General features: G+C 34.6%; 1 protein-coding gene across 1 annotated transcript in view; it reads right to left on the bottom strand.

Annotated features, from left to right (window-relative positions):
* Positions 1 to 5,349, bottom strand: part of lrrk2 (leucine-rich repeat kinase 2) — a 43,403-nt gene that overhangs the window by 7,237 nt on the left and 30,817 nt on the right. The gene's annotated exons all lie outside the window — the stretch shown is intronic.

Below are 5,349 nucleotides of genomic sequence, written 5' to 3' on the forward strand. Positions count from 1 at the left end.
AAACCAAGTCTTAATCAGTTGAGCTATCCAGAGCCTGCGCTCTGTTCAGAGAGGTTGGCTACCACTCTGGTTTTCTCTGTGCTCTATACTGTCAAAAATAATAACATATTTTGATGAAGATGAAGAAAATCACTAAATGCATATATAGGAGCCCTTTAAGTACTGGTTTTAAAAAACTGTTTTTCAGCACTGTTTCATTTGGTCCACTGAGGTGTTGCATGTTTTATTGACTCAAATTGAATTGTTGTACGCATTATAAAAACTTAAATACAGAGATACAGTAGTATTTTGTTTAAATATCCTTTTTTAATCTCCACCATATATTCAGATTTTACTTACTCTGTGCTACCCAGTAAGACTTCTGTTATAGGAAAGGTGAATAGGTAGCTTTTTTAAGATGTCACTTACTGTACATGTTACATTTTACTAGCACCTTTATGGAAGTAAATGCATTTCTAAAGGAAGCTGACTGTTTGAGTGTCTATCTCTCTATTAAATGGTTATTCACCTTTCTGTAATTAGGCGACACATAACCAATTGCAACAAAACTTAGTTAAATCATTTGTAAAAACTAAAACATAAACTACAGCTCTACTGATCTGATCCAATGTCAGCTTGTTAAGCAGTCCTACATTCTGGCCTCACATCAGGTCTCACTGTGACTGTGACACTGTCACCTGAAGTCCTTCTGCATAGATGTAGATGTAAATTAAGTGTGGGGGGTAGGGAAGTAGCCTTATCTTCACACCTCTCTTAGTTTCTTGCACTCACACTCAAACACAAAAACCCTCAGTATTTGGATCGATCATTTATTTCAAAAGGCATATTGTTCCTAATTTCAAAAGAGATGGCAGTAGCTCTTAACTTTATGCCTTACGCGTGTAGTGTGCCTGGTGCCTTTCTGCTCCAATCACTGCCTTTGTTCAAGTCATCCCTTTTGAATAAATACCTCAGCTATGACTTTTGAAAAACTATGGCTCTAATTTCTTATATCATTTCAATTTCATCAAAGAAAGTAACATAAGTGAAATATTCATCTAAGTAACCTCAGATGAATATTTGTACATTAGTAAGATGCTTGTGATCTACTTAAATTTGCATGGCCAAGCATGCTTAGGTGACATTTCCTGCTAATCTTACATCTTAAATCATTATTTTTCAGTTCAAGCATTTGTCCACAGCGGTGAGACAATATCTTAAACTAACATACTGTAATTTATCTGATTATGTATTTTCTTATTATTTATTTTATTTGTATTTATTATATATAATTTGACATTAACACAGAACTTAAACTTAACTTAAACTGACTGTAATTCAGATTTTTGTGTCTGTGCGTATGTGACCAACAGATACTCAAAGAAAAGAAGGGGTCTGTCTGTACACACAGAGAAAGAGTGAGAAACTCAGTTTAGGAGTGTGTGTGGTGGTGGGGGGTCTTAAGCACTTTAAATAAATTTTGAGATGAGCTGCTAATAGCTCATTACCATTTCAATGCCAATTTAAAGCACTAGACTGTACAGTTTAAGATACATTTCAGTTAACAATACTTACTGTATAGTTGGACTGTATAGTTTAAGATACATTTCAGTTAACAATACAGATTGAATTTAACTGAATTATATTTAGTTCCAAATCATAACAGAACTTATCTCAGGGCATTTCATATATAGAGCAGGTTTAGACCATACTCCTTTATAAAATGAAGGAGGAAAGATTTATAAAGTGGCCAGTTCCTCATCCTGCATCAATTGACAACCCTCTAATATGCCTTCTCTATTCACCAATAAATGTACAACTTCATGTGCCACAGATTGTAAATATTAGGGAAAACAAATGACAGTTCAATGCAGGTAAGAACTTCAGTCCAACCAAAACCATCTGCACTTATAATAACGTAAATTAAGCTACAAATGTTATCCAGTGACTACAGTAGCTGCCTGGGGTCTAACAGTGGGTTGTGGGGTAATCTATCCTTTAGCTGACTTCACTTATATATGTCCAAAATAAGTCATAATAGGTTGTCATTATATTTCACAATACACTTCACATCAAAAAGCTACAATGACAACATTGCTGGTGGCAAAAAAAAACATCACTACAGATTATATTATGTTTAGTTTAGATATTACTTTCTCCTAAGAATTTTGCTTATTTCTTTTTTATTCCCACCCCCCATGCTGGAGTGTGAATGTCGTTCTATGCTATCTAAGAGGGGACTTGTGTCATTATTTACCATCCAACAGGGGACTCCTGTCATTCTATACAGTACAAGTGGGGACTTTTTATTAATTAAAACTTAAAAGAAAGGATCATGTTGCTGCTCATTTAATTCCTGATTTTATCCAGTTTTTTTTTCTTTTTAAATTACTTTAAAATGTTGTACTTATTACTGCCCTGCCTTCTGGATAGCCCTTTAATCTAATACAATCTGATGCTACAAACTAGTAAGGAAATTCACATTAGTTGAGCATTATTGTTTTGTTACAAATACCATTAAAATATAATGTTGCAAGAGACAATTTACTTGACATTTTTTCACAAAAAATATGATTGATTTAGCTTGTTTCTTCTTATTCATCCATACTGGATTGTGAATGTTGTTCTATGCTATCTAAGAGGGGACTAGTGTCATGTGGACCCCTGTCTATTAATTAAAACTGAAAAGAAAGGATCCTACTGCTGACCGCATTATTACATATTTTTCTGTTTTTCTTTTTCTTTCTTTTATTGTTATTTTTCTTTATTTTGATGACTGTAATCTATGTCACAGCCGAACGACCGCAACATGACAGCTAACGCATAATTCAAAACCTGCCCAGGTTTGTTATTAAGGGAAGAAAACATTAAAATTAGTGCACTATTCTAATAATATATAATTTCTGCAATTAAAGCCTATATAAAGTAATTTTGTTGCTAGCACTGCAGGTCTTAATTTTAGTGCATGCAGCCAAGTTACTAACTTAATTGCAGGTAAATCATTATTTATTCTCAAAAAAGTGGCCATGATTATTTTTGTAATGTATTTTTGTAATATCTGTATCGCAGATAAAGGTTTAAATATTGAAAACATTACAGTTAAATTGTATTTTTGAAAGAAACAAAGAAAGTCTTTGCAGTAAACAAACACTCATTGAAGGTGAAGAAGAATGGGTAGAGGCAGTTCTACTGCAGTATATGGGGAGCCCTCTAAAACACTCATATCAGCCTCTTAAGCACTTAATTGTGCAATATTAACAATATCATTACACATTTTATTTATCTGTTTTATTACAATGTTTAATAATGAACTTCAGGGAACGTCCTGTTGTCTCAGAATAGAAATTATTACAAATTTAACAGCTTAGATGTCATCCCCATGGCTGTACCTTGCCTTTTCCTTGTGTCTCCCTCCCCTGTGTCTCCTGTCTGTGTTGTGGGTGTGGTTTTCCCTCCTGCCTTCCAGCTCTGCTCCATACACCTTTCTGCAATCCACTCATCAACTCTCCCAGTCTGCCTACCTGCCTCCAATCAACTCATCTACCCAACAATATATCCACCCCAGTGCTCCGTCTGTTGTTTTCCAGATTGTTCAGTCTTCAATGGGAGTTAATCCTCCCTGCATTCCTGCCATATTCAGGATACACCTCATCTTTCTACCTGCCAGCCAGCTATCTTCAGTTCTTTCTTAACCCTCATCATCACCGCTATCACCTTTTTTAAATATTACAAACCTCACTCTAAATCTGTATTTTATTTGGGTCCAGATGTTTATCGAACACAACATGAAATACAACAATATTTTTATCTGTTTGCATTTTTGTTTTTCCTGTCTTTTCTGGTAGAGGACCGTCACTGCTGTCTGTACACGTTTCTACACTTTTTTTGAACAGTAGAGAGTACAGAATGCGTTAAATCTGGATACAATGCACTGAACAACAGGCAGAGATGAAGAAGGAAAAATGGCCCCTTTAAAGTGTGTGTGTGTCTCTCTGCCCAGCAAATCACCGGTTCTACTCTCCCCACCACTGAGGCTGTCCAGAGCAATATCAACTTAATAGCTGTATATATGTTAGTGTATTCACCTCACTGCCTTCATTCTGTTAATACTGTTCAAACTGTAAATATTCTGCTAGTATATTCATATATATATATATCTATAATGTTATTTATTTTTGTTACATATTTTTGTATATATGCACATTACTCTGCACTTTACTGCTTTGCACTTCTGGTTAGATGCTTAACTCATTTCGTTGCCTAGTACCTGTACTTGTGCAATGACAATAAAGCTGAATCTATTCTAATCTAATCTAATCTAATCTAATGTATTATCAAAAATCTCTCCATGCAGTATTAAATTCTCTATCTTCCTCCAAATGTTGCACACAAAGACTTTTCTTTCTTTTTTCTTTTTCTTACTGAAATGAAATGTCACATTTTTATCATTTGTTAGTAATGGCCACACATTTTTACAACAGGATAATGTAAGAATCACATTAGGCCTTCAACCTTAATGTACTTTATAAAAGTTCACCGTTATTCATTTACACATAATTCTTTGTCATAGCCACAGAGAGCCAATAGAGGGCCTCATGTGGCCCCGGAGCTGCATGTTGACTACACCTGAGTATTATTGACTAAATGTATTTTGAGAGAGACATTGCACTGCCCTGAGTTACACTGTAATACCATTATGGTGAGAATTACTGGAATCTTTATACTAATAATAACAACTAACTGAAATCTTTGTTTACTAAATTGTATTGTTGTTGTTATTTTGACTAATCTCAGTATTACTAGTTCCATTTATTTAGTCGTATACTTTGTACGTGATAAATAAAATCTGATGATCCACAGAGGGAGAAGCTCTTGAACTGTAGGTTCAGTGTCCTCAACCTGGCAACCCAGGTGAGCTTCTAGTGTGGGGAGGAGAGGTTGGGGGGAGACAACCTGCTACGATGTTTTAAATTTGGACTGCAGTACCCATTTTAAACACTTGCTGTCAGTCTTATTGCTCCTTTAATGATGTTGGTGTCCAGTCTGAGATATGAGGGCTGACTGAAGATTCCTGCTTTCATTTCATGTAAGAGAAGATAAGATAGACTTTATTGATCCCACACTGGAAACTCACTTGTTACAGCAGCTGCAGATAAAACTCAGCAGATAAGAAAGAAAAGATATATTAAATAACCAAATAAAATAGAAAAATACAATATATAATGAAAACAATAGAATTAGAGTTGTATGTGTAAATGTATGTATGTAGTGTATCAACGTTTCCACTTTAGCACTTTAAACGTTTTATTTGTCCTACGAGTTAAAATGTCAAAGTTCTTAAATAATTCAATGAAAAAAAGCTTTATTGCT

The sequence above is a fragment of the Morone saxatilis genome, unplaced genomic scaffold (genome assembly GCF_004916995.1).
Source record: "Morone saxatilis isolate NCDOM2014 unplaced genomic scaffold, NCSU_SB_2.0 Contig2, whole genome shotgun sequence".
In the NCBI taxonomy this organism is placed as follows: Eukaryota; Metazoa; Chordata; class Actinopteri; family Moronidae; genus Morone; species Morone saxatilis.